Raw genomic sequence first — 24,441 nt, 5'->3', positions numbered from 1 at the left:
TTTATCACAGGTGACGTCTAGTCTCACATCAGTTTCATCACACATCAGCAGGACTGACGTACTTTCTTTTAATGTTTGCGACTGACAATGCAGCATGGTATACATGCATTTTTACTCAGTGAATGCCATCATGAGTAAACAAAGTTTGCAGAATATGACAGTGACGCACAGCAAACTTTCCGGCGTTAGCAAGTGTTGTTTTGTTTTGGTGAGAAAATCATTTGGAGTTGACAGGTGTTGATTGGAGAGTTGTTTGTCCACTGATATAGCTCTGGGGCGAACGTTCAAAACTATCTAAAAGTGTTAAAATGACTGAGATGGGTGTGAATCCATAAGTCATAAGCAATGGCAAAGTGTTGATTCTCTGAGTTCCATAAATTAACAATGCTGTTTTGATGCTGAGCAGTATCTAATGACCTGAAATCAGTATGAATATGTTCAAATTGCTGTTTTTACCCATCAAGTCATCTTATCTGTTCCCATACCACACGAATGAGGTCAAATGCGTGGTTTCGTGTAGGTGGGCAAGGAGGATTAACGTGCAGACAAAAGTGATTCCAGTAGAGTAATTAGAGCTAGTTACTTGCCGCTTTCCCCGGAAACTGACAAAGTGAGGTCATCCTAGAAGCAGCCAGGAGGTCGGTGATGAGCGGTGGGATGAGGAGAAGTGGCGAGCTGTTGGTCTGGAGGAGATGATGAGGAGATGATGAGGAGTGACACAGTGTGCCAGCAGCAGCAGGCCCGCAAGAGGAGTCAGTGCTGATGCAGGATTTATACTCATCACACAGTGAAGTGGCCCTGTCATGGGCAGCAATGATGACAGTGACACAGGCGGCTGTGGGGTGACAGCGTGTGTGTATGTGTGTGTGTGTGTGTGTATGAGAGAGAGAGAGAGAGAGAGACGCAAGTGTGTGTACAGAAGCTAATGTGTGAGTGTGGACAAGAGAAATGTCTGTGGGAGAAAATTTGGGGTGTTTTTGTGCGTGAATGTGCAGGTTTCTGAGGGAAGTTCGTTTGGTCAAATTAAGGTGCTGCTACTGAGGTATTGGTATTTATCTGGCTGTAGTTATTGGTTACTTCACAGATTTTATATTCAACATACTGTAAAATGAACACAATAGGCGTTGCTAATGTATTTCCTCCATTCTTTCATTTTTTATTTGCTTGATCCTTTTATTTCTCTTTCTTTATTGTTCTCTGATTAGTCTTTATTCCTTTCTCTGATTATTTTCCTCATCTTCTTCCTTCGTTCTTTCTGTCCTAATTTCATTTTTCTCACTTCATTTCTTCCGCCCTCCCTTGTTTCTTTCCTTTCGTAATTCATTTGCTTGTTTACAATTTTCAACACATCTGAAAGCACTGACATCTAGATGACAAAATCAAGGAATCTCACTGTTTTTTTCAATTAATTGATTAATCATTTAGTTTATACAATTTCAAAAAAGTAATAAAAAGAAATACTTTACTCACAATCTGCCAAAAGCCCGAGCTGACAGCGTCATCTTATATCATATTAAATATTCAGTGGATATTGATATAAAACAGGAAAAACAGCAAATTCTTGCAGAAGCTGGTATTATTAATTGTTTGGCATTTTTGCTTGATAAATGGCTACTATATAATCAAAATGATGACGTTTACATTTCTGTCACTCCACTAATTGATTACCTGCCTAACTACTTCATCACTGACTGCTGATACTTTTATACTATATACTACTGTTTACTTTTACTTACAATAAGTAAAACTTGTGCTTTGTTTGTGTTTCGGTATGTGAGATGTGTGTTGTAGTCTGCATGTCAGCATTTTTATTGGTGCATTTGTCCTTCTGTGTGTATATTACAATGCCTGAAAGGTCTTTTGTATCCATGTTGTGATTACCGTTTAGTTGATTATACATGTGTGAATTTTTGTACGTGCACAGTATGTGTGTGTGTGTGTGTCTTTGTGTGTGTGCATGTAGGTACCATGTCAGTATGTTTATAATACATGCAGCTCCTTACTCACGCTGTCATTATGAGTAAGTTCTGCCTTTGTGAGCTGTTTTAAATTGCATGTAGAGGAATTCAGAGAGTTGGCTTTCACCGGCTCACAACTACAGGCAGCTTCTTACAGCTTAAACAGGGTAATATCTCATAAATGATGGCTTGTAAAGCCAGTGTAATGATGAGGAATAAGAAATACCCACAGGCATGTATCATCATAAACATCAACCAGCTCGAGTGGCTGTGATGAAGTATTCTGCAGGTCAGGACCGACTTATCAGATCTTGATTTGGGGGGAGGACATGTCTTGTAAACAATGATAAATGGCATCATGTGCCGTCATATATTATCCTCAGTTTCTGACTAAAACTGGGTAAACCATTTATTTTTTGAAAATGTTCAATCTTTTTATTTTCTACCAGGGCAAGTTTGCTGAGCATGCTCATCTGCAACAGCCTGCTTCATATTCACACAGCTGCACACGCTGAAGCCTCAGGTGCTGCAATCACAACTCATAAAGCTGTGAGTTAAATTCCTTACTCAAGAGTGAATTTGTGGAAGTTCTTCAGTGAAGATTGAGCCTTTGGGTGCTCACCCAGCATAATAGAAGGCTAAAAGGGCTAAGAGAGGGCCAAGGGGTGATGGCCCAAAAATTTTTATGCATTCTTGTAAACAAGTTTATTCGTTAAAGTTTCATTAATAGATTTTCTGGCCACTTGGGGTCAGCAGAACAAGTAATAAACACAACTTTGACATATTATCACCTTTATAAAGTTGTTATGACAAAAGAGCCAACAAGCAGACATGGAGCAGCATTGGCTTTGAACCAAACTGTGAAATTACTGGCAGTGAAACCAAAACAATGACTGAAAGATGCTAAAAAAGCTCCATAGAGCTGAGGGACACTGCAGATTCTGTATTTCTAATGGGTTTGTCACTACGGGCGACGTCTTTCACATTAAACATGGTCATTTGTTCAGCTGTTGAAAAAGAAAAGTGCAGCTTTAAAGCTACTTGATTTTTGGCAAATTGGAGGGAGACAAACTCACAAGCTGAAAAACACACCAGACATGTTAACTCTTTACAAAATTCTTATGGCCTAAGTGTAAAAAAGGCAATTTACTCATCCAGCAGACACAAAACATCACTTTCAATCATTTGTGTTTCTGGACACCTCATGAATCACAATATTCAATGAGGTTTAATATTAAGTCTTCCTGAGAAAAATGTAGCTTTTTTAGCTTGCTAAGTGTTGGACTTTCCTCACAGCTAGTTGCTATATCTTCGTCTGTCATGCTGTTGTCATGTGGAGGTGCTGTGCAGGTAGTGTAGAGTTGGTTTATCCAAACTTTTTGCTGAAAACAGTCACCTGCTGCTGAACCGTACAGCAAGTTTGCAGATAGTAAATCTAAAACAATGACAGAGCTGCAGAGTTGGATGTGAATTCTCTTGCAATAAGAAACCTCTTTTCATGTTACACGTAGGAATTTGATAGACTGTTAATATAAAAAGATATTGAACGTAAAAACTGTGTAATAGCCTGCATACTGAGGGTCATATTGGGCCTACGGCTTTGTACTCTTTGCACTGGCAGTTGCAGACTGAACTTGAGATCTTTCGGTCCGCCTGACGACTCTGGTGCTAAACCTACTTTCCTCCGAGCTCCAGTCAAAATCAAGTTCAGGTGAGTGGGAGAGGAATTAGCACTAGCAGGCAGTGCTGGGTCTGTTTCAATTTGTTGCTAGTAGTTGTTATAAATCAATAAGTTCAAAGTGTTGAAGTATATTAGACTTCACTCCACTGAACCCAAAATGGGGCAAACAGCCAGGAGAAAGAGTCCAGAAAAAGCCATTAATGGGTCTCCACACTCAAAAGGTTGCACAAAGTCATACGCTGTGCAAGAAATAATGATTTGAATTGCAAAGAGGATGTAATTACAAATCCAAAAGTTTCAGCATTCAAGCCATTCCCAGTCAGTGTCACTGTCACTTCTTATTTATAATTCCTTCCTCTTTGCAATTCAAATCCTCCCCCCCCCCTCACATGATTTTCACATTCTGTATTCTTTGGTTGATGTGATCATATCTTTTTGTAGAAACACTGAAGAGGGAGTGTTTATATTCTGTGGACACACACAAGACATCTGGACACATGCTGAACATACGCACTGATGAATACGTAGATTAAAGATTAAAAGAGCCTCATATATTACTCAGATACAATGCTGTAAGTCAGTGTTAGCTGGATGTTGAGATGGGAGATGTAACATACAACACATGTTGTTTCCATTCATACTCGGTAGCAATGCATCATCAAATATATTTTATTAAAGAAGGGTTTCAAGATGTAAGACATAAGAACGCAGTCTACATTTTCATTTAAGAAAAACAAAGAAAGAGAACACAACAGATAATATCCAACATAAATAAATACCAAAAATACTCTTGAGACATCCTCCCTCCCTCCCTCCCTTTCTGCTCAGTATGTAGTATATGACAATAAAGGTTGTGATGGAAAATAATGAAAAACAAAAGGTGAAGAGTAATAATGGACAGTCGACTACATGAGGAGTGTCCACTATGGGTTGATCCTTAGGTAACGGATGAGGGGCAGCCAAATCTTATTGAATTGTGACTCTCTATTCTTCAGAGAGAACTTTATTTTTTCAAGGTGAAGGGTATTGGTCATTTCATTGAGCCACAGCTTAAAAGTTGGAACTTCCTTCTTTTTTCCAGAATGTCAGAATGATTTTTTTTTTTTTAAAGCTTAAATCAGACCATAGGAAAGAAGTTGGTGCTGTGCTCTATTTTTTTTAATACAGATGTGGGATCTGAAATTCCCAGTACAATTAAGACAGGATCAGGTTGAATGTGGATATTAAGAATATCAGAGAATGTTTTAAAAATTTTTGTCCAGTATCTCTCTATCCTGGGACAGAGAGCGAAGCTATAGAGATTTGCCTCTGCTATATTGCATTTGTCACACTGTGAGGAGATGTCTGGAAACATCTTGTGAAACTCTGGGTTTTTAATAGCGGAGTCTGTGGATAAACTGAAACTGAATGAGACAATACCTAGAATTGATAGAGCAAGCATTAATCTCATTAAGGCACTCTTCCCAGGTCTCGTAGGTAATCTGCATCCCCGGCTCATTTTCCCCATGCAGTTTTGATTGCTGTAGAGGGATAGATTGAGAGATTGTAATGAATTGTAAAAGTGTGACACCTTTCTGTCAGGACCCACATTTTGTAAAAGGCACCTATCTAGAAATGAGGGGGAAGCACTTTCAAAAGAAGGTAAGTAGGTGTGCACACAGTTTCTGATTTGCACAAACCTGAAAAATTACTCCTAGGAAGTTCATACTTTTCTTGCAACTGAGTAAACGAGGTACATTTTCCACTCAGGTAAAAGTCACCAATTGTATGAGTACCCAAGTCTCTCCACTGTGAGAATCCATTATCAAGTTGGGATGGTGAGAATGAAGGATTCCCAGCTATGGTGAGCAGGAAAAAGAGCGAACTAATACTGAAATACGTCTTAATTTGTTTCCAGATTCTGATCATACTATAATGATGCTTCCATGGTAAACAGATTTATCTAAAGCCACTGGAGACAGGATCACTGCTTCTAAATTATATGGGCGGCATTGCTCCCATTCCAGCTGCAGCTAATGAGGGGGTTTGGCTGAGTTATCTAACCACATTGAAATTATTTTGATATCAGAAGCTCAATAATAAGAGACAAAAGTCAGGGAGAGGAAACCCACCAACTTGTTTTGGTTTGCAGAGGTAAGCTTTTTTAATTATATGACCCCAAATATAGGAGAGTATAATAGAATCTAAATGTCTACAAAAGGATTTCGTCAGGAACACGGGGAGGCACTGGAAGAGGTACAGCAGCAGGAAGGAATATTATTTTATTTGTGTTAGTCCTAATAATCAGTGAAATAGGGAGCAATCTACAAAAATGAAGTATGGAGGGAAGCAATAGCTTCCAGAACTGTGCTGTTTCCAAGGTCTTGGGCGTTTCCATCTGGGTTGTCCTCAGGGCAGTTGGAGGTAGCTGGGCCCACTTCAGTAGCTTTATGAGGTCGTTTACCGTGTCATGTAAGAAGTTATTTTAGGTCTTACATTAATTATTGGCCGGGATACTTTCTTTCAGACGAGCTTCATCAAATTCGACTGCGTGAACAACGTGACTCCTGTCTTACTCGAGAATGATTGAACCCAGAAGTCAAGTAACGTTACATTGTTGATCCTCTGGTCAGAACTGAGATTAAGGGTTGTATGTTGTGCAGATATCCAATGTGTTGGCACAAAATTTGATGATTCTATACCAAATAAACAAAGTATTTTTTATTCTTGTAGGGGTGGAAAAGCTTTTGTAACAGCCTCTGTAACAGCAGCAGGGAACATAAAACCTATCACTGAAACCCAGAAATTATTTTACAAGTAGCAACTCCTTAAGGCAGAGTAACCCACCTTACCTCGAGTATTTAATGGTAGAGAAACTCTGGAATACATTACTGTATTTTGATTAGGAATTAATTTGCAGAAAGTATAATTGAACAATTAATCAATGGGTGAAATGAACAGCAAACATATTTTTTGCTGGTGTAGCAGACTGTGTCTAATATGGTAATCATATTTTTGGTGGATGACATGTCTGGCCACTATCCAATATCTGTTCACTGGCAAATCAGTTGATCTAATCCTGTGTGACAGCACATATTAGCACTCTACAATGCGTTTACAAGGTGTTTGTCTTTATATGTGATAGTGGCAATCAAAACCATACGTAATACGCTGAGATTTGTTTCAATGATATTCTAAAAATGTGTGGCCTAAAGTGCGCACTCCCCTCGTATCCCTGCCTCTGTGTGTCTCTGAGTCCATCAGCGCTGACAGAACTGTCTGAATGTGGCTCTATAGAAATTGTGCCACGTTTTCAAACACTTAGGTTCAATGTTCAAGCACATCAGTCACGGCTGGTGATTTATTGACTAAAGCCCTGGCTCTGCATTCACATCAGGATTGTAGCTGCTGCCCTCATCTCCCAGAGGGCCGCGCTGCAGCAGGATATCCTGGCCCAGGGCGAGAGCCTGGAGGCTCAGTGGCCTCGCTGCTGGGAGGAATATAAAGAGAGGAAACACTTCTTAAGGCTTTCTACATATCTTTGTAGCTGACTTACTACTGTATCTCACTCATTCAGTCACCCACTCACTGACTCAGTTCATGCAGTATCTCATTCATTCACTTACTAACTCGCTTGGTCATTCACTTGCTTAAGCTCACTAAACCCACACTTTGTTACTCACTAAGTGGCTTGCAGACTACCACAGTTGCTTTATTCTGCTAGTGGGAGCAGGCAAAAAAAAGAGGTTAAGCTTTAAATAGTTGGTTCACCCAAATTACAAAACAACAAATAGCAAACCTATTTTTCCCCATTATCTCTAGTGGTTTCTAACCACACTGATAATTTCAGCTTTATTTACCCACATTTTGAGACATCTGCCTCTGCAACATTTGCCACCTCAAACACTAATGAAACTGGGTTACTGCACATGTATCTTGATCCCAGTTGATCATGGTGCGTGAAACCCACAGACCTTCCAGTTTTCATTGCGACAAGAGTATTTTCTGCTGAAGAATACAGTCCCAACAGGATATGCACATTTCTGGCAGTTGGGGTCACTTCACTTCTGGGTCAAATCAAATGGATTTTACTGTAATTTCACTTGAGGTTTGCATTCATAGCCTGACCGCTTACTCAAATCTCATGACACAAAACATCTTGCGGGCTCAAAACATCTGTCATGCTGACAAAACTTGCATTCAAAACTTAGGGATCTGTAGCAATACACTGTAAAATCTTGTTTTGGGGAATTATTACTGCTTAAATTTGTTTTATGCTCTCTTGATAACATGATAAGAACATATTTTAGCACACAATTGTATTTTGCATGCATGATTCCTTTAGCTTGTGCCAGGTTTCTGTTTTCTTGTGCCATTATTGGTGTTACAATGCCATAATTGAAAATCAATATCTGCCTATCTTTCCACGCACTAAAAATAACATGATGAATATTAATATAAATCACTATCTGTTTGTCTTTATGTTGTTTTGTTTTGTGGTAATGAAAATAAAAGCTTTTCACTCCCTGTAAGAATCTTTATGGGAAAAGTTATTTGTTGGCACACTATCTATGTGTAAGATCTCACGTTCAGTCCTTCACAAGGGGAATCTTCACCTCGTCAAGGGCACTCGACACATTTCAGGAACTGCTCATGCTTGCCTTTATCGGATCTTCATTTCACACAGATCTATCACTACGTTTCTAAGCAAACTGTGCTCATTGCTAAGCTGGGCTGCCGGGAGCCATCCATGGGGATGCTATTTGTTCAGGATGCATCTTATCTTCTGTGTAACCAGCTAGTGAAAAAAACCCCCCTCAACTCATCTTTTCACTTTGAAAGGGAAAAGGACAAAGTGCCTTTGAGGCAGGACCACGTTTTGCTTTTATTTCCATCTGTGACATCTGTGCAGGAATAGGCTAAGGAAGTGATGCTTGTCCTTGTCTCTGTTGAGGTTGTGATTAATTACTGAATTCTGGGTCATTGCTATGAATATCCTGCTTAAATCTGTCACTTGGTTACCACTTGTAGTCATTTGAGCCCAGATGGAAAATTAGAGAATTAAGTGTTATGTGACAGGAGGAGAAAAGTAGATTTGTTTGCAGTGTCACTGACTTGATTTTCAACATTCAAATCACTTTATTGCAAAACTGTAGTTACTAGTAGAAAAATATAAGAGATAGAATATATTTGACAGTTTTTATGGTTATCTTAGAATCTCATAAACATTTCTAAATATTACAAAAACACTACATCACCTCATTTAGCTTCTAGGACTCTGACAGCATATCAAGTGATCCTAAAGCTACTGACCTCAACTTCACTACAACCTCCCTGCGCCCAATTGTCACCAATAAAATCAAGGGCAGGATCAATGCTGTAAGCAGACTTCTCATTTAATGAGATTTTATAAGCTGTAGCCAATTATTTGTTAATTTGATGAGTTAACTAAATTATAAAACAAAACCTTTGGCTGACATCTAGTAACCATACTTCAAAAGCCGGTGTCTGTATGCTTGGACAAGATGGATTATTGGAGAGGAAAATATCACTTTCTATTGCCTCTATACTGTAAGTTAGCAGATTGCATCTGTTTGCTGATTAAAAACACCAACAGAGCGATGAGTCTGTCAGTTGATAAATGATAGAATTTACTGACTGTGCACATTATTTCCCAGCTCTGCACATTGTAGTAACAACTAATTCTAGTAGATATCGTTCTCGGATACACTTTTAAACATATCACATCAATATTTTAGTCACCTTAATCAGAAACTCTAGACATCCAGGGCTTAACAGCAGCTTGTCCAGTCCGTCTGTGAAACTAATAACAGTAGACAGTGTTATCTAATGTAACTCAGCAGCTAAAGGGGAGAGCTACCAACAGAATCAATTAGATCACTTTTCAGCAGTTTGTCAGTATTACTCTAAGTGGAAAACGACTTTCATCACTAAATATAATTAAATTTTTTATTATAATCATTATTTTTGAGAATAATTATTAAAGGTCCCATATTATGAAAAACTTTTTCAGTGCTTGTGCACATATATTTGTGTCTCTGATGTCGTACTAACACACAAACTGTGAAATTAGGCAACCAAGTCAGTTTTTTGTGGACTGCATAAGTAAGAAAACATTCAAGAAGCCATTCAGATTTGCCTCCCCCTCCTACGTCAAGTGGGGACTCATTATAATTGTACCCTCACCCCATCTGAGTATCTCCACCCACGGCTAGAGAACTACCTTTACGGAGGTACGCCATTTTTTTCTCGCAAACAAGAGCGATATCTAATTGAGATATAATAATTATGCACATACAAGATGCTAATTAATTTTGAGTAACCTTTTGTAGCACTAATGGGGGAGACGAGTGCATCAATCATCCCCAGGTACACATACTGAACTTACATATTGTTGATAATGACATAAAAGGCAATGAGTTAAGTGACTTTGCAATGATCGCCACTCATTCATTTTTATGCCAGAGCATTCATTGAAAAGATGGAGATTGTTCATGGAGTGGGAAGACACCCTGGACGTAATCAAGCCGGATGAAGTACAGTGTTATCTGCAGACTCACTTCACAGTTGACGAGTGCCAGGAGGATGTCCTTGTCTTTTGGAGGGATCACCATTACACACACCCTCTCCTCTCCATGCTGGCTAGAGCGGTGCAGTGCATTCCAGCATCAAACACATCCAGTGAGCGTGCTTTCAGCTCAGCTGGTCATGTGCTGGAAGTGCGTCAAAATAGGTTAAATCCTGGAACTGTGGACTCTTTTCCTACATAGTGCAGCCAAACACTAGGCTAAAAACACAGTATAGACCTACACATCTGGTTACTATTTTAATAAAAGTTCACTGTTAAGATGTGAAGGATGCATCGTTTGTTTGTTTGTGTGTGTATGTGTATGTGTGTGTGTGTGTGACAGAGAGAGAGATAGAGAGAGAGAGAGAGAGAGAGTTTTTATCTATAATGAAGGAACAATTTGTCTATTTATTTAGCCTAGATCTTCCCACTATTGTGGGCGAGGGAGAAAGAGAGCACTCTGCAGCCGGATCAGCACCTTGGAGAGCGCTGTGGTGCTCAGTCCTGACAATTGTGCTGCTATAATGCATAAAATTGGCAGTTTGCAGGTCGGGTCAGGTTCGGGTGGCTGATTGGTGCATATTTTTGAGGGTTGGGTGGTGCAGATATGGCTCTCATAACAGGTTGGGTGGGTGGGGGGTATTAAAAAACCCTGACCCGTGCATCACTAGTAGCGAGTCTGCAGTTTAAGTTACAGTTGTCCCGTTCACACACGTGTGGGCGTAGAGTTGTGCATGAAGACATAACAGGGACAGGAGAGGAAACAGCCTGCGGGAAAACTTAGCCTAAGGCAGAGCCAGGATTTCATGATCTACATCCAAAACCTCCAAAATTATTTTTGTCTGTGCTGCTAGTGAGCTCGTCAGAATGTCACGTATCACTATGTCAAACATACAAGAGAACAACAAGAACAATAACAGTAACACACATCTTTGGAAGATGATTTTTGGTCTTTTCCAGGGTTTTTTTTAAAATTCTGTTTTATGCTTAATTTCCCCCTTTTTTATGATCCAGCTAAAACAATTAAATATAAATTAAATATAAGTCGGCAATGTCAAACTAATTCATAGTAAAAGGATAAAAAGCAGAAATCTAAATTATTTTAGGGACTCAAGCCACTGATGGGCTGGTATTTGAGTTGGTATGATAGGAAGGATACAGCTGCTATTTAAGGTCAATTTCCCAAAGTCCAAGAAGAGAGAACGCACAGTCAAAGTGAAAGCAGAATAAATTTTACAAGCTTTTATTGAAAATCCCAGCCATTATACAACAAGTGAAAAATAAATAACATAGTTTATAAATGGTTTTCATAATAAATAAACCTAATAATGAAATGATATAAATACTGAAAACCAAGTAAAAAATAGATGTACAACACTGCAACAGGGCTATTGGGTTATTGGACAGTTTCAAAAAGGCATACATAATCTTTTTCTTTTTTGTATTACAGATTACGTGGATGAACTGTTAGACCTCATCTTTGAGAAGGTTTTTCAGGACTCTGCCCCATACGTGGATGAGGTGCTGAAGATCCCCATCCCTGAAGACCTCTCTTCCCAGTTTGGAAGTGATAGACAGCTACTTGTCGAGGTTCAGTCAAGGACAGGTCTGAACCCCACATACCTCCCTTGAGTGTCAGGGAACTACTGTCCGTATCCGTAGCACCACGCAGGCAGGCAGGCAGGCAGGCAGGCAGGCAGGCAGGCAGACAGGCAGGCAGGCAGGCAGGCAGGCAGGCAGGCAGGCAGGCAGGCAATACCACTCAGAAAGCCTCAACAAAGCCTCTGTAGGCCAAGTATCTGTAATGGCTCTGTATTGTGTATGTGATAGTCAGGTAAATGGTGACACCCATTTATAGTGTGTCCATCTTTGTTTTTATTCTAGCATGGCTTCTGTGAAACCTAACTGGTGACACAATTTTTGTCGTTTTTGTAAACAATCATTTTTTCTTATGTAAAAAAAAAATCAGGACTGTCGTACCAAGTGGTACACTGAATAACCTTGTTTCAAAAGCGGTGTGGCATTTGCTGTAACAATCTTTATGACAATAAAAGTTGTTAAGTCTATATAAACTGTGTTGTGTGCTTTCAGCGTTTCATATGCAACATGTTAAGTGACAAACATGAAAGATGAACAGCAAGCAATGTAAGATGGAGGAAACAGTAATTTATTCTATTTTCTACCTTGCTAATACTTGTATTACAATAATAACTGACAATTTATATGCATAAAGACACTTACTGCTTTATTCCCCTTTAGACACAATGTCGAATACATTCTGTAGTGAGAACACATTCAAACACACGGGTTTGAGGTCAGGATGATTCACCATGCATGATGGTTGGTTCAGAAGCTGCTGTAGTCTTCTTGTAACCGAGTGAATTTGAAAGGGTAACTGACATGCAATTTAGAAAAGATAATGAAAGCATTCATACTACCTGTGGTGTCTCCCTGCAGCAGACATTCTCGGTGTATGTAAGCACTGTTGCACAATTCCTACAAATACACCTGTGCCAGGAAAGAAATTAAAAAAGTGAGAACATTGCAGGTGTAGTTTATTTGAATGTTTTGTTAGTATTAAGGACATAGATTGCCAAATGCAAAAATGTAATAACGTTGTTAATCTTAATAAGTGCATACTGTTTAAACACTAATAACTGGTAAACATACAACACTATGAGTTATGAGGAGTTGGCAGACAGTCCTACACCCCCTGCTTGGCCAATTGGCAGGTACTGTTGTTGAGAAATCATTGCTTACCTACAACGTTTGAACTTGAGCTTTAGTGTAACTGGAATAACTTAATGGCGTTTACGTTACTTGCATTTATTTACATGCCAGAAACCTAGCTTTTGATGAATAAACATTGATTATAGATAGCGTGTAGGGCCTCACAATCCTCTAAACCTGGCGTCCTTTTATACCAAGTACCGGTACATAAACATCCTTTATAATCAGAGTCACTGGCACCACAGCCAGCAACACCGCATGACTTTGACCAATGTACCCACATACAAAAAAGAAACATCAAAGTGACATAAAGTTAATAACTGACCAGTCAGAAACGTACTGTTGTGTCCTTGATGCTTGAACTTGTTCGGGAGCCTCTTCTTGCTCAGGGTCTGATGCTGCTTCAAACTGGTTGCATCGCTGTGTTTTCTCTGGCAGCCATGTTTCTTCCAGGGTTCGCGTTCAACAGTTGCCGTGGTAGCGTGAAGCCGCACTCGCGTTGGCAAATCCCGTGGAAGAAGGGGGGTGAGGTGAGCAGCAGCAGAGACATTTTATTAAGACCCCGGGGAACTGTGTTAACTCATGGAAAAGGGGTATGTGACCTTTAAGTAATTTTAGGTTTCCCAGAAGCAATCATCTCACTAAACATAAGTTAAAGTGCATTGGTCTGATTTTACCTAGACTGATGAAATCTGACGTCCTTTGTAGTTGACTTAAAGCAAAACACTAATTTGTCAGTGGCACATTTTAGTCCTGGTGAAAATTTCATTCAAATTATTGTATAAGAATATTATATTTTCATATATTATATTTTGCAGCACAATGTCTCCTCACACTTTACATCCTGCTGTTCCTGCATCCCTTTTCATCAGGTCACCATTAGAGCTGTAGTTGGAAACTTTTACATGTCAATTATATTTAAAATATTGCAAACAGTGCTGTATGACTAAGATGATAATGTGGTTAAGCACTTAAGTGATTCTATAAATCCCACCGCTCTTAATAATCTCGTTATGTTATGTGATTATAGCAGGTTCAGTCTTTATGAGGTGCCCCTGACAACATCTCAGTCATCAGCAACACATTCACAACTTGATCTCACTTATAGGGATGTGATGAACATGTATCGATGTTATTACCAGTCTCCACTAATGTGACTTTAATTACAGTGCTAAATCCATTGTCTCTGCCAGGTGGAAATCTTGTATCTAGAAAAAATCTGCTTTTACAGAACTGAGAAAAAAGCAAAGTTATGAGCTTGATGAAAATGTGTTTTTGACTTTAACTGTTTTAAAGGTTTTCATAAGCAATTACTTACTCTAATCAGATTAGTTCAGTCTTACTTGCACTACTGTACTCATTTCATGACAACTGGGTTTTTTTTTGTACATGTAACTGTGGTCAGTAATGAGCTGATATGTCTCTGTACCCATGAAAAATTCCCGTCCCTGAAAAAAAAAATTCCTGCACTGCATTTATTGTTCTTGGCCAATAATTGTTTCAGATTCAAGCCTAAATTTGGTCGCATATCAAGCGATTCTTATCTAATCTTCGAAATCTAATCGAATTGGCAAGTGTAACCAAGGTCTGCCTCTCGGTGACAGCAAGGAACAGTCAGGTAAGGAATGGGACGGTCGGAGCCCTGCGGGAAGGCAGGCAGGGAGAGCGTTTTATCTGAAAAGATTACTGAAGGCAGCCATGCCCTCTCTCCTCGGCTGCCAGGGCATCCTCGCTTTGATCCTAACTCCCTCTGAATGGTAATCACCTGGGAAAAGGTCCCAATTATCTCCCTGAAACTCTCAGAGGTACAGTGTCCCTGTCGCTCTCCCACAGCCTCGGATTAGACACAGACATACAGATACAGACAGGCTGAGCGTGTGTACACACATAAATACAGTACATATATACAGTACTCTAACATGCTAATTGCTCATTAAACCACAATGTCTCTTTCTTTATCTACATTTGTTAGGGAGTAGTTTGAAAGCACCTTTGACAGATCTGGATTAGTTATTAGCCCTTTCTTTTATTATTTCTGCTAAATACATCTTATAATACATCACCAATTTCTGTTACTGTTATCCTCAAATTACAGGCTAATGTTAACCATAACTGGTTGATTATTTTTCACTGGTTGATAAATTTCATGTGTATGATGAAGTAATGTTAAAACTGTCTGATTGGAGATCCATACTACATTATTTGGAAATGTTGATCAAGAAGGTCTCTCCTTTTCTAGCTGAAGATACCTCCAAAAAAATTACAAGTTCGCATTTAAGTTACCTGGTTACCTCTTCATGATATTTTACTCTTGCTAGACAGCTGGATACCAACAGTGGTAATGTGAGATAAGGAGCCAGACATTAAATGCTATGCCATTTTATTATAACACACAGGGACACATCTTTTAACACATTGCTGCCTGTTTCATATAAATATGCTAATATTAATCATCTCAAACGCAGCCCTCCCTTCGTATTAACCCTTGCTTAACTAAATTTTCTACTTTTAACCCTAAATTCAAGTCCTTTTCCAAAGATGTAATTACCAGTACAATTTACTCACTCTGCTAACACACCCTCCCTCTGGAGGTCTAAGACATACAGTATCTGTTCTCACGAGGATAGTAAAACAAGGACACACACACACACACACACACAGATAAATACAGACACATACAGCCAGCATACACTTGAAGTGACCTGACCTCAAACCCATTAATTCTCACATCTCCGTGAGTGGGATGCACTGCCAAAAAAAAACAAGAAGGCACTTATTTTACACATGAACTGTGTCCTTTCACTTTGGAAAGTGTCTTGAACCAGACCATCGAGCCGAGCAGTGATTACCCTGAAGGCTCAAAGTCAAAATGCATGAGTACTCACTCAGCAGGACGCCGTGAAACGTCTTCTGCCTTGACTAACCAGGAAATTGCATGTTGTTTTCAAATACAGGTATGCGTCTTCATCAAAGCCCCCGTGGCTGAAAGCGAAGGTGTGGATGAGACTGATGGGTCTGAATTTGGGTCGGCGGGTGGGTGCATAGGCAGGGGGGTGAAAAGATACCGTATCAAATTTTACGGAGGAGGTCCGGAGATGCTATTGGTGATAGCGAAGTGGAGAATGGTTGATTGAGATAAAAGACTGCCTTGCCTTTGAGGGCTGGCTGATTATGACTGGGCAGCAGATCAGACGAGCCAAGAGAGAGTAAAATGGATGGATGGACAGATGGGTAGATAAATGGGCATGGCTGGGTAGGTGTGTGGATAGGAGATGGATGGTGAGTGGGCACAGGATAGATCTGGACGGTTGCACTTTACATAACAGGGGCTTTTCACTGCAGGATCTCAGAAAGAGATAAAAATACAATTCCAGCGGGCAGGAAGATGTGTGATCAGCCGGGTGTTTCGCTGTCGATAAACTGTTTTCCTGACAAAACATTACAAATCTCCACACAGCCAAAGGCCTCAGAAATTTTCACCGAGTTCCACCGCACCATCGCCTGGTACATCGGGGACAAGGCTTTTCCCTGAGTCACTCCTCATAATGTGATTTTCGCCCTTGAAAATGTAATCACACCCTTAAAATAAGGCTCACAGTGCATTAATCCCCTCCAGTGTGCCTAAGTGCTGCGGTGAGATAAAAAAAGCATTGAATAGCTCGTCCTTTTCTTTATGACCGTGTTAATTGTCCTTGCTTTTCCAACGGTATCATGATAATCCCAAATAAGCTGGAGTGCATCATCACATACAGAAAAAAAAGAGATTGCTTAGAAACATCGATTCACCGCTATGTTTAACCTCAGTAGAGCCCGAACGCCCGACCCCGTCCTGTGAAGCCAGAATTTGACTTAAAAAAAAAACTTCCTTTCTTTAAAGATGACATATTATACTACTTTTCAACAAGTTAAAAGTCTCTGATGTCCCCAAATAAACAGTAAAACAGTATAAATCATCACAAAACTTAAAGCTGCCAAGTTGAGGTCGGGTCACCGACAGCCGGTATCGATCCATCAAACATGCATACATATTCGTTGTGGGAACATTTCCATCAAAAATATAGTGAATCCAACAGGTCTTCACTTCTTCATATGATGGGACATAAAGACAGCTTTGATTCAGTAGGTTTCAGTAGGCAGCAACATTCAGCCTACTGAAGGGCTGCTGGAGGGTTAGGGTTAGGGTTAGGAGGTCTTATGTTCAACAGATCCCTTCATGATGTCATAAAAGGAACTAAATTTAATGAAGTTATTATTATAACTAAGGTTCGGGAACAAGACCACGCCCCTCTCTCTCATTAATTCAATCACCTGTGCATACCTAAATAGGCGTGTCTAACCGCTTTCTCTCCCGTTCGTTTCAGTTCTCACGGCCCTCCCCCCCAAAACCCCTTTTTTCTCCTCTCTCCCCTCTAAATGGGCGTCATGGTGGCTCAGTGGTTAGCACTTATGCCTCACAGCAAGAGGGTCCTGGGCATCCCAGGTTGTTTCTGTGTAGAGTTTGTGTAGGTTTCCGCCGGGTGCTCCGGTTTCCTCCCACCATCAAAGACATGCTTTTTAGGGTTAATACTTCTGCAGAGGTAATTCCTCTTGTCCTATTTTAGGAACCACAGGGGGATGACGAAGCTGAAAGCTCATCGAGACATGCCCCCAACCCTGAGTCTCGACCCCTGGGTTCCTAGACGCTCCAGCCTCATTGTGATTCCGTTTGGTCCTCGGTCATCCCCATGCCATCGACCCCCTTCATCCCTCTCCTCGACCCCATCATCCCACCGTACACGACCCGGACAAACCTTCGGCTCTCGTTCATCCCCCGGCAATTTGACCCCCCTTCATCCCTCTCCTTGACCTCCAGTCAGCCCACCATACACTATCCCTCATCCAATCTTGAACCCTCTCGACAATCCAAATAAAACTACTTTTTATACCGTTCAAATGGCGTGGTCTTTGTTAGTGAAAATGGTATTTTTTCACACACATTTACTGAAAGATGGAGCAGGGGAAAAAGAGAGAGAGGATGGACTTTTCTCATAGTTTAGGGGTCTCTAGACACACCAGGACACATATTTCTGTTGAAAAGACATGAAAATTGCATTTTGCATAATATGTGACCTTTAAGTCTATGAAAAGATTCGATAGAAATGGAAATTTAACTACACTTTCACACCAGTGTGTAGTATGTTTCTATTCAAAAAAACATCACAGTGTAACCTCTCAATTACTGAAACCATCAAAAGATAATAATAAATAATATTCCTGACATCAAAATACTCAGTGAAGTTTAAAAAGAATGAAGAACATTCCTCCTGTCCTCTGTTCTCCTCCCTCTGCTGATGATGTGATTCACTGCCTGCAGGTACCGCTGGTAGAGGGAGGAGGAGGCTGGTTTGTTTCAGACAGTAGCTCAGTTTACAAGAATTTGACTTTAATAATAATAACGCTATGTTACAAACTGAACAGTCTGGCTATATACAGATAGCTTTTGTTTTAGCTTGTTCATAACAATTAAATATTAGTCTAACCAGTGTGCTGTGGTTGTATAAAACATTCCAGTGATGGATGGGAGTCTGCAAGCAAAGCAGATGAAATTAAGTACTTATTGGCTTTTTACTCGCAAAGGTTTTACTGCACTGACAGTAACGAGTGTTGAGTTATCGTCAACTTGAGTTACACGTTATCTTTACTTCACCTAGCTCACTGTGCCCAGCTCTCTGCTGTCTGCTCTATGTGTGTGTGTGTGTGTGTGTGTTTGTGTGACCTGTGCTTGGTCAAACACAGGGAGCAGAGGGGAGGACGGAGAAGCTAGCACGGCCATAATTGACATTAAAACATGTGGTAGAGAACTCTCAGCATAGTTTTTTTCTGTTCATTCGACTTAGGTGCTGCACTTAAGTGTTGTAATTAGGGAAAACCCTGCATAACTGTGTTTTGCACACAGACTGGAAAGTTTTCAGGTGATGATGTTGTTGATGCAGGAGACTATGTGCGTTGGACCAATCAGGTGTCACGATAGGCACGGATCTTACCATCAGGCAATCATTACCTTAAACTGCAGCTTCCTGACAACATGTGATGTCAAAAAATAAATGTGCCAACATAACATTAACAAAAGTGTGCAGGTCCATGTACTATAGCCTATAAGCAGTGAAAGATGTTGGTTAGCATATAGCCTGAATGATTGCTAGGGCCAACCCTAACCCTAACGCAACACTAAGTGGCAAGCTGCCTTTTAAGGACATTTTCAACATGGGATGTAAAGATTGAAAGAGGCTTTTTTCTTTCCTTGGATTTCAATAAAAGCCATACAAACAGATATACTGGACAAATGTGACTTGGTTTTCTACAGTATGTCTGTGTGCCCCTTATTGGCAAATGCAGCTCAGAATGCATGCCTGCTAGTAGCAAAGCCTCAAAATGACAGTCAAGCCCAATTTCTTTACTTGTCTTTATTCGAAATCACACAAGGAAGAAGTGTATATTAGAACAAATTCCTGGAGAGCAGGCATCAGGAAATCAGTGTAATGGAAGGAAGCCCCACTGCCTTTTTTACTGCTGTCCTAGCGGGAAAAATATCACATCAGGTACACAATAGGGTTTGAGTTAACATGGTTAAACTCATGACTGTTACTAAGCAACGAACAACCAAAATTGAAAAAATCTTCTAGAAAACAAGAAAAGAGCAGACAAAAAAGGGTGAAAAACTTTATGGGGTCTGCCATTTTTAAAAGCATCACCTGACATCACACCTTTTCAATCAGAGCCATCAGGAAATTTCCAGTTGCCGCAAAAACCTGTGAATGTCACAGCAGTGGGTTACTGGTATGGAGCTCTTACATGAACATGCTGAACAAGAACCCAATATTAAGGAAGATATTGCTACATTGTCTCGCTCAAAAGACACCTCAAGAGAAAAGGTGGATTTTATCATTGACAGGTGTATATTGAACTTCTGTGATGCATTATCAAGGCTGAGAATCATATAGAACAAAACTCTCAACCTATGCCTGACACTGTTGGATATCAGTAGCATTAAAAGTTAATGGAAAAACTCAATAGCCAGGATAGATTTTTCTGCAGAATACAGCACGATTTGATGTACTGTAGTCTTCTGTGTAAATCTTATACTCTCTAAAGGTGTGTTCAGACAGAAACTGAAGCAAATATTCACCTTTCACCCCATACAGCCAACTGTACATGTACCAACTGTACTTAAAATGCAAGCTAGCTAACAAGCTAACATGTCTGTGGGAATGCAGCAGTGTCTGAACTCGGATATCACCAGAAACTCTAGTCTCTAAACTTTTTCCACTGGTCTCTGTACCTTTATTAAGCACTTTGTATGCAATCATGCTGCCTCTAAAATTCGCTTTATATTCTGTCTGAGCACAGAGTAACTGTAAAGAATGCCAAGGCTTCCACAGTACAATCAGAAAACCTTTAGATGCCCATTTGATAACTATTTACAGTATGTTTTTTTGGTTTGTCTGTACAGTAGGTGGTGAGACAAGAACGAAGAGAAAAGCCTCAGGTGAGATTACTCACTGCTACACTTCAATGTATTCAAGGTTCTAGTGAATGAGAAGAGTGCAAATGAATCAGTAGGGTATGAGTAGCTATAAAACAATGTACTGTACAGAGGTGAACTGTTACAAGAAAAATTATAAAGCAAGTTTTCTGTCATATATGTAACTAAATATTCCAACAAATAAAACTGTTTGCAATTACATCAATGTGAAGCACTTTTAGATTGTTAGAATGCAAAGGTTGGTTGCAGTTTTGATGAATATCCCCTGTTCTGTAATCAGATTAGCACAGTCCTGTTCGGTGTTATCTTCTACTTCAGAGCCTTGCCAAAACATGTACAGAAGATATGCTTGAGACAGAAGCATACACACGACTAAGATGGTAGATGTCAGTGTGTGGCTTAATCACAGGGGGTCTAAACGATATTTTATATTCAAATTGACAATCTTAATACTCTCATCAATTTACTACTTGTGTGGAAGATTCCACAATGATGTAGATATGTGACAGCTGGTTGATAATGACAGCTGTAATCTGTAAATTCTGTAACAGATTAAGTTTTTCAAATTTAATCTATGTTACTGTTACAGTAAAATACTTTAACATTTTTTTAGTTTTCAGCCCAGGAATGTTTCAGGACTAAAATATTGTTTAAAAAAATGGATGCAAAAGTTCAGGTAAAAGTCTAGAACAATACCATTTGCAGCACAAACATTTTGCAGTTTTAATGTGGAATCCAAATATTTTTTAGTGAAAATTGGAAGCCTTGCTTATAGAAAAGTATACATTTATATGTATTAGTCACAAGAAACAAGACTACCTTGTAATTCCTTGTTACTGGAATTACACTGAATCCTGAACTACATCTGTGCCAGAGAGCCTACAGGTGTGGGAAAAAGATGTCTGTCATAAGTCTCTTTCACACATACACTGCTGAATGTGTGACTTTGTACTAGGGAGCTGTCTGAATCAGTTGGACCAGACATTAGATGGACCTGCCAGCTCCCTACTACAAAGTCCGTGTAATGTCCGATTGAGCCCATGTGTGAAGAGAGCAGGTCATTGTCCAGAGAATTCACAGCAAAGCGAGGGGGCGTGTTGATGACATTTCTATCATGTAACTGGCTCGAAACCAGAATAATACAAACATCCAAGGGTGAAGAAGAAGAGTAATTTACATGCAAACACAAACAAAAATGAGATTCGGGAACTTCTGTCGGTAAGGGCCGATGCCGAAACCGACAGACAAATGAAAGGAACGACAAGAAGACATCTGTGAAAGGGTAACTCCGGACAATGTCTAGACCTGACATTTTTTTGAGTTCATTTGAGAAAACGACTACAGGTATAATAGACCGTCAGTCTGCTTTAAACATTCTGCAGTTGTTTTATAGTGAGAAGGGCAGCTTCCCTGCAGAGGAGGAGTAATGGTGCACGTTCTGCGTATCTAGTAGCACTGGCCTTGTTAGCTGTACCTGACGCCTCAGCTCCTCCATTGTAATTTCCGTCCCATCAGACCAGCTCATCTTGCCTGCCGTTACACAGGAGGCACATAGGAATCCTTGGATTCTTACTTACACACATGATCATGAAAGCAATTAAAATATTCATGAAAACACACATATACTGATGCACACAGCATATAGAGGATCTGATTTATGTTCATGCATACTGCGTATGCACAAAAGCACACACAAGTACAACATACAGTACGTGCATATGTGCACAAGCATGCACATAAATGTTCATTTTATATTCTGTTCTCATTATTTTCATCTTGTGCTCAAGATGAATGCTGGATGCTCTTTTGTTATGATTAAAGTATTGATTTTAAAGTGTTAAATCACTGTAGGGAGTCACACTTTCAGGTCCCGCTGTTCTTTACGCTGGACCAAACAGATACGTGTTTTAAGAGCACCAGGTTGCTGCTCTGTTGTTCTTCTGTTTGGCTAAACCCAGCTGTCTGAAAGCAGGGCACCCTTCCAGAGCACACCTGCCCTCTGAACCCCCCGGACAGCCAGGCTAGCACCAATCACATTCCCTCAATGCATCATTAGTAAATGGACTGAGCTTTACATCATAATACAAAACAACTTATTCAGGTCAAGTCCCCTTAAAGGCGTCTGCATTGGGTTGAATTAAAAACAGTGACAGGATGATGGATAATCCACATACACGGGCTGGCCCAGACTCAGTTCACTAACCAGTGCTCCTCGCCTCCGAGTAGAGGTAGACTGCCGGCACAGCGATGCCCTATTTCTGCGGGAAATAGCTTCAGTTGGGGAGGGATGAGAGGGAACAGAAGCAAAAAAGGGAAGCCCTGGATGTGATCATCTTGATAACAGTAGGGGCTGAGAACAGAGGATATTAATGTGAAGAGGAGAACAGTAAGGTCCAGGTTTAACAGAGATTTACCACCCCAGTAGAGCACCTGAGCCCCTCCAACAGCCTCAAATGAGCCCTTCTAATTGGACTGATTTGGCTGACCATCGCAGCCTCTGCCAGCCTGCAGCCCTGGAGGAATGAGAAGAAAGGCAGCGAGGAAGAAAAAGGAGGAGGTGGAGAGTATGGAGGGAAGGGAGGAGCAGGAGATGCTGTCTGGCTGCAGATGAGCTCTAGTTACAAGAGCCGTTTGCCAACCTGTTTAACTGCTCTTCTTATCTTAACACCAGGAAATGGATCACTAAACTCTTTTATTTTAATCGGATTCTGGAGGAGGAATTCACTACATGAGAAATGTGTCTCAAGAATGCTGCAGCTTTATCCTTAAAGTCCGTGTAAAGTAATAGTAAATGTATTCTGAGTTTTTCACACCACAGAAAAATGTGCTATTAACCACCTAGCCAAATTTGAATGATTGATGATGATAAAATTAGGTTTCAAAATCTGAGCTCTGAAACGCTGAAGGCGCTTAAACCCCGCCCCAACTGTACAGCCTCTGAACCTCTGAACTTAACAACGTTCATACCGAACTCCCTTAAAAAAATATAAAATTTAAAATAGGCCTTGTTTGTAGGTGTAAGACAAGAAACATGGATGATATTTCACGCTAGGAGCCACTGTTTCATTCAGCACATATTTTGTAGGTAAATGTGGACTAACTTCAGTAAACATGTAACTTAAATCACTAGTTAACAAGCGATCCATCACAAATCATCGTTATATTAAATTGTCATTTTTTTCAATGAAGTTCAGTGTAATGTTACTCACGTCTTTGCTGAAAAGCTCTGGCAAGGGGCTGGATGTAGGAATACATCTGTGTTGACAGTGAAGACATCGGAGTAGCATCTGAAATGCTGCACCAGCAGAAGGACATGGATATATCCTCTGGGTGAACTGACTCTACCCATCAACGGACGCTTCAGCTGGGTTTGAACTAACTCCTTGAGTGCTACCATTGACAGAAAATGGCCCCATTCACAAGTAACAGCTAATACCATGACACCTGCAGCTATCAACCCAGCTCACAAATGGGTAAACCAATGGTGGAAGAGAGGAGGGCCAAGGGCTAAGCTAAGGCTAACTCCTCATTGGCTATCCCTACCCAGCATTTTCCTCGCCAGTGTATGGTCTCAAGTGAACAACATAGATAAACTATGACTGCCGATCACCACTCATAAAGGGTTATGAACTGCAACGTCATTGTTTATATGGAAACATGGATTAACAACTGTGTCCCTGATAGCGTCACTGAGCTACCGGGGTGCTACATCATCAGTGTGGATACAACAGCTAATAACTCCGGTGCATTTATGTTAACAAAGCATGGTGCACGGATGGTGCCATTATCAAGAGGAACTGCTCTGCTAAGCTTGAATACCTCATAATTACCTGTAGACCTCTCTATCTGCCCAGAGAGTTTACATCTACTGTTGTGACTGCAGCATACATCCCTCTGGTTGCTAATGCTAAGCTTGCAATGAAAGTACTGCATGCTGCCATTAGCAAACTAAGCTAAGGTGCTAAGGTGCTCTAGTTCTAAT

This window comes from Thunnus thynnus, chromosome 16, assembly GCF_963924715.1.
Source record: "Thunnus thynnus chromosome 16, fThuThy2.1, whole genome shotgun sequence".
Lineage (NCBI taxonomy): Eukaryota > Metazoa > Chordata > Actinopteri > Scombriformes > Scombridae > Thunnus > Thunnus thynnus.
The sequence above is the reverse complement of the archived record's forward strand: the minus strand, read 5'-3'. Positions refer to the sequence as shown.